The sequence below is a fragment of the Haliotis rufescens genome, unplaced genomic scaffold (assembly GCF_023055435.1).
Source record: "Haliotis rufescens isolate VD_foot unplaced genomic scaffold, xgHalRufe1.0.p SCAF_2, whole genome shotgun sequence".
In the NCBI taxonomy this organism is placed as follows: Eukaryota; Metazoa; Mollusca; class Gastropoda; order Lepetellida; family Haliotidae; genus Haliotis; species Haliotis rufescens.
Genome location: NW_025963890.1, coordinates 51,916,644 through 51,929,479, shown reverse-complemented (window position 1 = coordinate 51,929,479; position 12,836 = coordinate 51,916,644). Strand labels below are relative to the sequence as shown.

The following is a 12,836-nucleotide window of genomic DNA, read 5'->3' as shown; positions in this document are numbered from 1 at the left end:
GTGAACACTTCACAAGACGACATTTGACCATTTGGCAGACCATGTTCGTGAACACTTCACAAGACGACATTTGACCATTTGGCAGACCATGTTCGTGAACACTTCACAAGACGACATTTGACCATTTAGCAGACCATGTTCGTGAACACTTCACAAGACGACATTTGACCATTTAGCAGACCATGTTCATGAACACCTCACAAGGAGACATTTGACAATTTGGCAGACCATGTACGTGAACACCTCACAAGGAGACATTTGACAATTTGGCAGACCATGTACGTGAACACCTCACAAGGAGACATTTGACAATTTGGCAGACCATGTTCATGAACACCTCACAAGGAGACATTTGACCATTTGGCAGACCATGTTCATGAACACCTCACAAGGAGACATTTGACCATTTGGCAGACCATGTTCGTGAACACTTCACAAGACGACATTTGACCATTTAGCAGACCATGTTCATGAACACCTCACAAGGAGACATTTGACAATTTGGCAGACCATGTACGTGAACACCTCACAAGGAGACATTTGACAATTTGGCAGACCATGTACGTGAACACCTCACAAGGAGACATTTGACAATTTGGCAGACCATGTTCATGAACACCTCACAAGGAGACATTTGACCATTTGGCAGACCATGTACGTGAACACCTCACAAGGAGACATTTGACTATTTGGCAGACCATGTACGTGAACACCTCACAAGGAGACATTTGACCATTTGGCAGACCATGTACGTGAACACCTCACAAGGAGACATTTGACCATTTGGCAGACCATGTACGTGAACACCTCACAAGGAGACATCTGACCATTTAGCAGACCATGTACGTGAACACCTCACAAGGAGACATTTGACCATTTGGCAGACCATGTTCATGAACACCTCACAAGGAGACATTTGACCATTTGGCAGACCATGTTCATGAACACCTCACAAGGAGACATTTGACCATTTGGCAGACCATGTACGTGAACACCTCATAAGGAAACATCTGACCTTTTGGCAGATCATGTTCGTGAACACCTCACAAGGAGACACTTGACAACTTGGCAGACCATCTTCGTGAACAAGGAGAAATGAGACCTGCTGTAACTGTAATGAAATGTTTCAAACCCACTTTGACATCCCTCCAATGAATACGCACGTTTCGTGGCGTAAAAAATGTGAAAATCTAAAGCTAAATCAGTTGAGATACAGCATTCGAATCCAAGACTGTACAGCATTAGTATGAACTATCCTGAACATATAAATTAAATGTAGTTTTCCTAAGTGTTCACTTGGCTGATTCCTACAACTGCTTCTGGTGATACTCAAGATAATTTATTCGTGGCTTTGCTCGCCAAGCCCTTCCTGAATTTGATAGAATCAGTTTCCTTCAAGAACAGCCTGCCAGATGATGCTTCTCAACGCGCACCTTGCAGTTTCTTCTTGGAGACTCTGAATTTTAGTTTCTTCTCCACGTGCTCAAGATAACAAAATATACCCGTAGGTTATTTCTACATTTACTAAATCTGACGGACATTTGTCGTTGGATGGTTCTTGTTATTTCAGTGCAGGTTTTTTTCGCCTTGTTTCTTTATGATTATGCTACAGTTGGTGGAGAGAGTTTCTTTTCTTCTGCGTGCATTTACAATCAGTGTGATGTCCCAAAGAAACAGCATGATGTTCACATGATCAACCACAGGTTGTCCATGTCATGACTCATCAGTGTCCACGGACAATGTTACATTGCGGAACAACTTGTTTTTGCTTTCAACACTCTCACTCATCTTGAAGACAACTGATTTGAATATCCACCCCGTTCTGGTGAGGACCGGTGCAACCGTGTACATACATATATGTAAATAAACACGTACCTGATTATCATATAAGTTGTACAAATATTCTTTGGGCATACAGTATGTCTCCTTGTGGCGTCAACAGGCTGCGAATGACGTCTCCAAGGTCACCCTTCTTTCTTTGGTTAGTACCTGACGTCAGAATACCACTGTAAGCCATGTTCACGTTTCAGGGCAGAACAATCACCGATTTATGGGCGCCTTCGCTCGTTGTACACATCGCCTGTGTTCGATTCAGTGTTTAGACCACTGTCTCGCCATTGTGACATGGCTGGAGTCCTTGAGTAAGTTGTGTAAGACCACTGTCTCGCCATTGTGACATGGCTGGAGTCCTCGAGTAAGTTGTGTAAGACCACTATCTCGCCATTGTCACATGGCTGGAGTCCTTGAGTAAGTTGTGTAAGACCACTGTCTCGCCATTGTGACATGGCTGGAGTCCTCGAGTAAGTTGTGTAAGACCACTGTCTCGCCCTTGTGACATGGCTGGAGTCCTTGAGTAAGTTGTGTAAGTCCACTGTCTCGCCATTGTGACATGGCTTGAGTCCTCGAGTAAGTTGTGTAAGACCACTGTCTCGCCCTTGTGACATGGCTGGAGTCCTTGAGTAAGTTGTGTAAGACCACTACCTCGCCATTGTGACATGGCTGGAGTCCTTGAGTAAGTTCTGTAAGACCACTGTCTCGCCATTGTGACATTGCTGGAGTCCTTGAGTAAGTTGCGTAAGACCACTCTCTCGCCATTGTGACATGGCTGGAGTCCTTGAGTAAGTTTTGTAAGACCACTGTCTCGCCATTGTGACATGGCTGGAGTCCTTGAGTAAGTTGTGTAAGACCACTGTCTCGCCATTGTGACATGGCTGGAGTCCTCGAGTAAGTTGTGTCAGACCACTGTCTCGCCCTTGTGACATGGCTGGAGTCCTTGAGTAAGTTGTGTAAGACCACTGTCTCGCCATTGTGACATGGCTGGAGTCCTCGAGTAAGTTGTGTAAGACCACTGTCTCGCCCTTGTGACATGGCTGGAGTCCTTGAGTAAGTTCTGTAAGACCACTGTCTCGCCATTGTGACATGACTGGAGTACTTGAGTAAGTTGTGTAAGACCACTGTCTCGCCCTTGTGACATGGCTGGAGTCCTCGAGTAAGTTGTGTAAGACCACTATCTCGCCATTGTGACATGGCTGGAGTCCTTGAGTAAGTTCTGTAAGACCACTGTCTCGCCATTGTGACATGGCTGGAGTCCTCGAGTAAGTTGTGTAAGACCACTATCTCGCCATTGTGACATGGCTGGAGTCCTTGAGTACGTTGTGTAAGACCACTGTCTCGCCATTGTGACATGGCTGGAGTCCTCGAGTACGTTGTGTAAGACCACTATCTCGCCATTGTGACATGGCTGGAGTCCTTGAGTACGTTGTGTAAGACCACTATCTCGTCATTGTGACATGGCTGGAGTCCTTGAGTACGTTGTGTAAGACCACTATCTCGTCATTGTGATGTGGCTGGAGTCCTTGAGTACGTTGTGTAAGACCACTATCTCGCCATTGTGACATGGCTGGAGTCCTTGAGTACGTTGTGTAAGACCACTATCTCGCCATTGTGATGTGGCTGGAGTCCTTGAGTACGTTGTGTAAGACCACTATCTCGCCATTGTGATGTGGCTGGAGTCCTTGAGTACGTTGTGTAAGACCACTATCTCGCCATTGTGATGTGGCTGGAGTCCTTGAGTACGTTGTGTAAGACCACTCTCTCGCCATTGTGACATGGCTGGAGTCCTCGAGTAAGTTGTGTAAGACCACTGTCTCGCCATTGTGACATGGCTGGAGTCCTTGAGTAGTTTGTGTAAGACCACTATCTCGCCATTGTGACATGGCTGGAGTCCTTGAGTAAGTTGACCATGGCCACTATATACATGAATCATTGTGTACGACCACAGCATATCATAAAAGGAGACAAACCTATGAGATTCGATACGTATTTATTTTAATATTAAACCCGAACGCGATAGCGTGAGGTTTCGAATTTCTTTCCTTTTCTCAACTGAAAACACCGTTGCTCTATCTCCACTCCTCCATGTCACCGTGACCGTGAAAATGATTACTGGTATGGCATCTGTTGAGTGTAATATTTTCAGTTTTTATTTTGAGTATAATCAGTTGCATTGAAAGGACGAATTCAGTTATCACTGAACGCATAAGGTTTTTGCTCTCATATATCCAACTTTCAGCATTGTGCTGGAACCACTTCAAGGCTACGTATTCAAACTGCCACACCGTTATTATGACATCATAAAGTCCTACAGACGGGAGGTCCAAGCATTGTGACGCGTTAGACATGACGTCACAGTACGTGATAGAGTAGCGACAAAAGTCAAGCTGTGTTTATGCTACTGAATTTCACATTTCGCTCTCTAGGTTGCTGTTCGTCAAGTTTTCCGCCTACAATAAATTGCCACATTGCTTTCCATAATGAAAGAACATGTTATTCAGTCTATGAGTGTTTGAAACTGCTTACCGGGCGGGTTTGCGAAAAGAGTTCTCCTGAATAAATATTTTATTTCGCGGTGATGCGGTCATCAGCAAAATCGTGGTCTAACGTAGATATGATACCGCTTGAGGACCAATCAGAATTCAGGGTTCTAACACGTCAAGTCGGAGATGCTTTTGATACAGAGAAGGGGTGTCAAGGCACTTGAAGAACTTGTTCCAGGATTATTATCTCGTTGACTATTTAGCTAACACCTGGTGTCGACGTTGCACTGTAATACATGAGTTTGGAATATAAACACAAACAAGACATGTACTAAACTTGTTTAAACGGCATACACATTTGGTTTGTTCTATCTGAACACGTTAGTGTCTAAATACATGAAATGTGCTATCGTCTCACAGATTTAACACCACCCAAACACAACATCCCCATTATCTTAACGTTTAGAATTTCAACATGTTGAAATAATTAAACATGTTTTTAATTTAAACAAACTTAATTAGTGTTTGAACATGTTTGAAATTTAGATGTCTTAAACAAGTCAAATTTATGGGATAAGGAACGTATTTAGGTTTGTGTTTAGGATCTAAACATATTTATCACTGTGTGACAGGTGACTTAGCCCCTGTAGTTTTGTTTGAACCCTGAATACAACAATCCCAAAGGCACTGAAGTTTGAATTTCTGGCCGGATATGTATGATAAATATCCGAGTTTCAGATGAATAACTCGCAACGTTTCACAGACTTGTAGCATGATGTGACTCAATCCACACGTACGGCTGTGCAGGCATACTGCAATAGGCATGCACATCCTTGGGTGTGACATGTATATTTTGTATTGTTCAGTAAGAACGCAGTCATTAATAAAATATAAGTAAATATATCCCAACTCCGAAAATGAGGGTTTGCTGGGAAACCAGAGGCAAGCAATACTCTGGAACGTTTTGAACCGAAACACACAAACGTTCCAAGTGTGTTGGCAGGTCAGATTGTGAACCCAGTGTCACGCAAGAGGTTGTTCATATGTCACCCTCGGACCTAATCGGCCTTCTCTGTGGCGCATTCTAAACCCGTCGCAGCTCGACGGCTTGTTTGCAGTCATATGCCCCTTTAAAACACATTCTACCTTACTGCTGATAAATGCATACAAGATATCCCCAATACTAACTGTTGGCGGACCCCTAGTTCATGGTAGCGCACGACCAAACTGCCATGGCCGGTACGCACAGTCCGTACACGGGACTGGACGGGTAGTGTACAGTCACCATGGTTATTCGTCTGCCTACCTTCTCTGCTGAAGAGTTCTACCACGCCCCCTACCGGGGAAATGTGGCGGTCTCGTGGCAAACAGTGAGATTCGCGCATGCAACAATGGCAGACGTCATATAACCCTGGAGAGACTTACCTCAAGTCGAGGGATTTTCTGCACTTTAGGGATCCGCTGGCGGTACTCGGGTTAGGCAAGCGCCTCTCATTACGGCTACTGTAGTGTTGGACACAGAAGGATAATGTTGAATTTGTAGGGAGAAATCTGCTTGACTTGTTGCTTATCTTGGGATTTTTACTTGATGGGTTAACTTTAATCAAGGCGGTCAGCGTATGGTTTATCAGGTAGGTGATGCAATTCATCGGAACTTTTCTCTTCTTTTGAAAATAAGTAAATAATACTTATATCATATGTTAATTTTATTTTCATATTATTTAATGTCTTTGTAACTATTTTCTTTAGTATTTAGCTTGACGGGTTTGAATGAAGGGAGTTTTATGTTTGAGTTTGATAAATATGTCGCAAACTCCCCCTCCTCCTGTGCGGGTTGATTTTTCTCCTGTGCAGCCTCAGCACATTAGCGGTGTCCGAGCACACATCGTTCTGACGTTCGTAACGGAATGCAATTTCTATTTGTACTGGCATAAAACACGCTCCTAAATAACTACGACTAGCATCATCATATTGTTTTTTTAAGTGTTTTAGCAAAGGTTGAATGTTACATCATCGTGAGAGAGAAAATTGAACAAAAAACTTTTGGCCACGAGTGAGAAGCACCTCTAGCGTTTTATTGATGCAAATCTGGGTGGAGAGCTGTGATTTAATTGACGTACTTTATTTGATGACAGACTTATAGAACAGCGTCACGTGATCCTGTGTTTAACTTCAAAATGAACACGACTGTGTATATCTGGGCGTGGATGGGAATGCGCTGGACGGATAATAAAGCCTTGTTTTAAATTCTGGAAATTAGCGAGAGGGTTATTTTAAGATATGCGTGTGATTAAAGATCGCGATCGTGAAACTTTAGATTGGTTCGCTTCATTCAGTTGGTATGGCTGGGTTTCTATGAGGCAGGGGGAAGGGGGGGGGGGGGGGGGGAGGCTGCGAGTTAATTTTGGACTTACCGGAAGTATTGTAATGAACATTTGACCCCGAGTAGGATGGATCTATGGGAGAATAAGCACCAGATGGGTGTTGCCATGCTGTATACATTCATACCTACGCTAAGTTAACCTGAAATATCGGCACTGTGGCAGTATATATATGTTTGTGGTCCAGTCAAGACGTCCGAGGTACCTGACCAGAGCGGGTAGATATAGGTGTATATTATATATATAACCTGGTTATTGCTGACTGTCATCAGATATGATATCTAGATGTTCTCGTGCGACGTGTAAAGTTTTTGGCGCTTTGTAGTATCTTCTTCGGCAGTTTTCTGATGGTGTTTCTATGAGTGTAGCTTTGAAACAGGGCGTGTTACATTCGAGTAGCGGTCCTCTCGTGTCGTCTTATATATTTATACTCTCGTTCTCTTTGCAATGCAGATTGTACCAGCGGTGTGTGGAGTTCTGACCTGGATTATGCTGTGCAGGTGGAGTTTACTGTAGCAGTGTTGGGAGTTTACTGATGTTTGCGACTGAAGAGGATTCGGAGATTGTTCGTAACACCACTGTCCGGAGCAGAGTAAGTTGTAACATTTCCTCTTTTAAATAACCTAATCAACATTTTGGGTGTATATATATACAATTCATTGAAAGTCAAAAGGTATTATGACATTTGATGTAATGGGACCGGTTCAAGTTCACACGCAGTGGACTTTCGTTCAAGCGATAGGCGAACGTCATTCACTGGATAGACGAATATAAAGACCAAATGGACTTCAGAGTAGATGTAGGAACCTTGCTCGCAATGGCAACTCCTTGCAGGGCTGTAGCGTGTTCTCCTTCCCAATGGCCACACCCGGGTGTGAACGTGGCCAGGCCGTTCAGGCCCTCTGACAACTCTCCACATCAATCTTGAAGATCACATTACAACACTTAGGTAGCTTTGCCCCGACTCATTGGTTTCAACACAACACTAACGCACCTCTACAACCTGTTAATGTATATCACAATTGTAATAGGAATACATCGCTTGTCTGGTCATATTCTGTATGGGATTTCAAGTATACGGAGCATGCGTTGACAAGCGCTCTTCATTCAGTAAAAGATGATGATGTTGCCGTACTTGTTGTTGCTGTTGGCACCGGCGCGGGTCGAGACTGTTTCCCATTTTTGTGGCCACGTTTCAAGCTTTTATTTCAGTCTAAAACTCGATAGAACAACACAGTTAGATAACATCTTGCTTCAAGACCCATGCCAAGAATCACAGCTTCTTAGTTTGCTGCTAGTGTTTTTGAATACTGTTATTTTCCACCGTCGTCGTCCCATTACGGCGTCTTGGCTGCTGCCGGTCATGTCGCTGTTTGAGCCTTGTGTAATAGGCATGTCAGTTATTGGCGCATGAGAGACATGCATATAAGTAATAAGCCACCAGCCACATGAGAAATAGGAACACCGGCAATACGTAAGCACGGTAGTAACAACCGTTGCGTCTACGTCATATCGGTATATTTCTGACTGAAAACTGCAGGAAAGAAAATATTTTATAGTCGTTGCAGTTTTCTAAAACCTCTGTTCTGAACAGAATAATAGCAGAATTATCATAAATTCGTGTTGGGAATGGAACATGACAAAATACGACATTCCAGTGGTGGTTTATTCGGGCATGTAGTGACCTCAGCAGAGAGGAGGTTCACCGTTCTACATCGCCCGGTAGTGTGTTTGCTGTGTACATTAAACATATGCCAAAACCAATGCATCTCCACTTTGGTATTTTGAATCCGTGAGTAACGATGATAGACAGACCGACCACAAAGCAACATCGCTGATTGCAGCACGGGTTCCGCACACAGAGGCGCTATGATGCAACCTGCACAGGACCAGCGAGTCAGCACTGGGCATGTTTAGCTAGGCTGCATGTACATGTGTGCACACAAATACAACCTGCGACAAGAATAGTCTGCAGATGAGGAAGAATTGTACTGAATTTATTGTCCGTGTAGTGTACGTTGATTTTACGACTACCCCAGTGATGGAAGGTATGGCTATATCAGCCGCTTTCTTTGTTTGTTGTTTAAATTCGCACTCAGCAATATTTCAGCTATATGACAGCGGTCTGTAAATAATCGAGTCTGAACCAGACAATCCAGTGACTGACATCATGAGCATCAATCCACGCAACTGGGATACATGTATCAACCTAGTCAGCGACCACCCGATCCCGTTAGTCGCCTCGTACGACAAGCATAGTCGCCTTTTACGGCAACGTGGGTTGCTGAAGACGTATTGTACCCCGGATCTGACTGGAGTTTGAGTCTGGAAGCAGATATTCATGACATCTTGCACCAGTGACGTCGTGTTTCCCACCTATTGTATCAGTGAGTAGGGACATGTGTGTTCGCTCGTCTTAAAGAGTGTCCGGGTTCGATGTGTGGAATTAACATATAATCTCTTGTTCCTGTTAAGCATGTTTCCTTAACCGAAAGTATCCTAAACCCAACTTTCTCACAGACGCAGCCACCATCCAAGTTGTTGACTTACCCCCAATCAGTCAGTCACGAACTAACATACTATCTCACTCACTCACCCCTTAAAATACTTTTGACTTACTGACTACTTCACTTACTCAGGCACTTCCACATGCCTTGACTAAATCACTCACCTACTTCTACGCGTCTTCACTACTTCACCCACTTCCACACGTCTTCACAACCTCACCCATCCCCTTCCACAAGTCTTCACTACCTCACCATCCACTTCCACACGTCTTCACTACATCACCATTCACTTCCACACGTCTTCACTACCTCACCCATCCACTACCACACGTCTTCACTACCTCACCAATCCACTACCATACGTCTTTACAACCTCACCATCCACTTCAACACGTCTTCACTACCTCACCATCCACTTCCACACGTCTTCACAACCTCACCCATCCACTTCCACACGTCTTCACTACCTCACCCATCCACTTCCACACGTCTTCACAACCTCGCCATCCATGTCCACACGCCTTCACTACCTCACCATCCACTTCCACACGTCTTCACAACCTCACCATCCATGTCCACACGCCTTAACTACCTCACCATCCACTTCCACACGTCTTCACTACCTCACCCATCCACTTCCACACGTCTTCACAACCTCACCCATCCACTTTCACACGTCTTCACTACCTCACCCATCCACTTCCACAGTCTTCACTACTTCACCCATCCACTTCCACAAGTCTTCACTACCTCACCATCCACTTCCACACGTCTTCACTACCTCACCATTCACTTCCACACGTCTTCACTACCTCACCCATCCACTACCACACGTCTTCACTACCTCACCAATCCACTACCATACGTCTTTACAACCTCACCATCCACTTCCACACGTATTCACTACCTCACCATCCACTTCCACACGTCTTCACAACCTCACCATCCACTTCCACACGTCTTCACTACCTCACCCATCCACTTCCACACGTCTTCACAACCTCACCATCCATGTCCACACGCCTTCACTACCTCACCATCCACTTCCACACGTCTTCACAACCTCACCATCCATGTCCACACGCCTTCACTACCTCACCATCCACTTCCACATGTCTTCCCTACCTCACCCATCCACTTCCACACGTCTTAACAACCTCACCATCCATGTCCACACGCCTTCACTACTTCACCCATCCACTACCATTCATCTTTACAACCTCACCATCCACTTCCACACGTCTTCACTACCTCAACCATCCACTACCACACGTGTTCACTACCTCACCTTGTCACCTACTGACGTATTCACTCACTTGCTACGTTACTATCTCACTCACTCACCCTTTACCTCACTTACAGAGTGGCCCTATCGTCTACGTCGTCACAATCCGCCGTGCAGAGTTACGTCCCTTAGCCTTGCCACATTTCTATCATCGTGTTCGAATCCCCGATTCGCGTTGATGTTTTCTTTAGGTTTGTCAGCACCATATTTATACTCGTGGGTTTCACCAGTGTGGTAAACGTCTAAGACCTGCGCCACTTCTGGCTTTCCTTCCACATCAAGCTGACACCCCGTGATGTAACTGAAAGCGGTTTTAAACCAAACCCACTCACTCACTTGAGTGTATCTCCTTGTACTCTGCCACTTATATATCATATACACTAGTCCATTAACCGCATATCAAATCAGCTTTGAGAACACTTACAGCAGGCAACAGAGATCAACTGTGAGCTGTTGAAACCTGGCCTATACATCGCCACGTTCTTTAGTCTATGGGCCTCACGTCATACAGAACACCTCACTCTCATATACATGCCACAGTTCCTGTTTACACTCACTTCAACACACCCGATTTATCATGACCGTATATTGTGTAATGCACTTATTACTGTTGATCTTGTACCCAAGCGTGTTCCGTCAGATGGGGTTATCCTCGGCAGGTCGATCCGCTGCGCGCGCATACAGTTGTGTGAGAACTTCGTGGACCCTTGATGTAACGGATGTGAGAATTTGTCTTTCAAAGTTGAGGCCTATGACTTAACATTTGTCATTTACACTTCATTCCTGTGAGGTCATAGCTTGGGAAAACCGCAGTGGCGACCTGGTGTCACAGCCCCTGAATACCTACACACTTCACACATCTACATCAGCTGGAACAGCCTAACTGGCGAGCACTGAAGCACTGCTCAAGCTTTGGGGAGGCGTTAGAACCACGTTCAAATAAGTCCCTCTCAAGTGCAGGTTCATCGGTATCGCGATGCCGTCAGCTGATGTATTCCGTTATGATGTCCACTCTGTCTATATATTGTGCTTGTCACCATGGTGATTTGATAATTTGCAGGATTTCCTGATTTTATGTGTCAGTTAGGACATTAGGAATTGGGTGTGTGTGGAATGCTCACGTGCATTATTTGATGTGGGTCAGTTTAGTCGGTGTATGATACACACGTGCATTATTTGATGCGAGTCAGTTTAGTCTGTGTAGGATACACAAGTGCACTTGGTGATGCGAGTCAGTTTAGTCTGTGTAGGATACACACGTGCACTATTTGATGCGAGTCAGTTTAGTCTGTGTAGGATACACACGTGCACTATTTGATGCGAGTCAGTTTAGTCTGTGTAGGATACACACGTGCATTATTTGATGCGAGTCAGTTTAGTCTGTGAATGATACACACGTGCACTATTTGATGCGAGTCAGTTGAGTCTGTGTAGGATACACACGTGCACTATGTAATGCGAGTCAGTTGAGTCTGTGTAGGATACACAAGTGCACTATTTGATGCGAGTCAGTTTAGTCTGTGTAGGATACACACGTGCACTATTTGATGCGAGTCAGTTTAGTCTGTGTAGGATACACACGTGCACTATTTGATGCGAGTCAGTTTAGTCTGTGTAGGATACACGCGTACACTATGTGATGTGAGTCAGTTTAGTCTGTGGAGGATATATACGTGCACTATGTAATGTGAGTCAGTTTAGTCTGTGTAGGATACCCACGTGCACTATGTGATGTGAATCTGTGTATGATCAAGTAGAAAATGAACATAGTTGTAATAAAGTGTAGTTGAATAAAAGCTTATTATCATTCTACTGTTCTTCATATATGGTCTATATCAACTGTACATGATGACACCTACATAACGTGAGTTATAAGTTCATATCCCGGTACTTTTAATGACAAACTTGAAACTTGAGCCAATCAAAGATAAGAGAATCGTTACTCTTATAACCTTGACCTTTTTACCCCCGGATTTATATTGACGTATTATGACGTATAATTACGTTGTGGGTATCGAATCCCCAACCTTCTGTTGTTCTGCTAATCCACCAAATCCTTGTCTCAAAAATTACGATACTCCTAAATGCAACCAAGGAAGACTTTCTTTATATTCACTAAAAGTATTTAAGACAGAAGAAATTAATACAATGTGGAATCTCAAAAACTCAAAGGATTTGCCTGACCTTTTGCAATTTCAGAAAAGAACAAATTCAATTATGTCAAAACTTTGCCACACGACAAAGAAAAGCTCAATGCCTTGATCTATGAGACATGTGGCTCTCAACGCTGTGACCATAGACACAGTTGCATCACCTTCTGCGAAGGTTCAACAAATGCTATCTGAAG

The 12,836-nt window shown here is 44.2% G+C and overlaps 1 protein-coding gene across 11 annotated transcripts in view; it reads left to right on the top strand.

The window, feature by feature from the left end:
* LOC124126572 (collagen alpha-1(IX) chain-like) overlaps nt 1-12,836 on the top strand; it is a 250,922-nt gene that overhangs the window by 92,544 nt on the left and 145,542 nt on the right. For 3 of the 11 annotated variants that reach the window (XM_048400133.1, XM_048400132.1, XM_048400130.1), the window contains exons 1-2: nt 5,577-5,947; nt 7,151-7,289. The gene's annotated coding sequence lies outside the window, so the exon portion shown is untranslated. Of the gene's footprint in view, nt 1-5,574; nt 5,948-6,782; nt 6,916-7,150; nt 7,290-12,836 lie in introns of those variants that run through there. The other 8 variants (XM_048400134.1, XM_048400124.1, XM_048400129.1 and 5 more) reach the window with 5 other exon arrangements.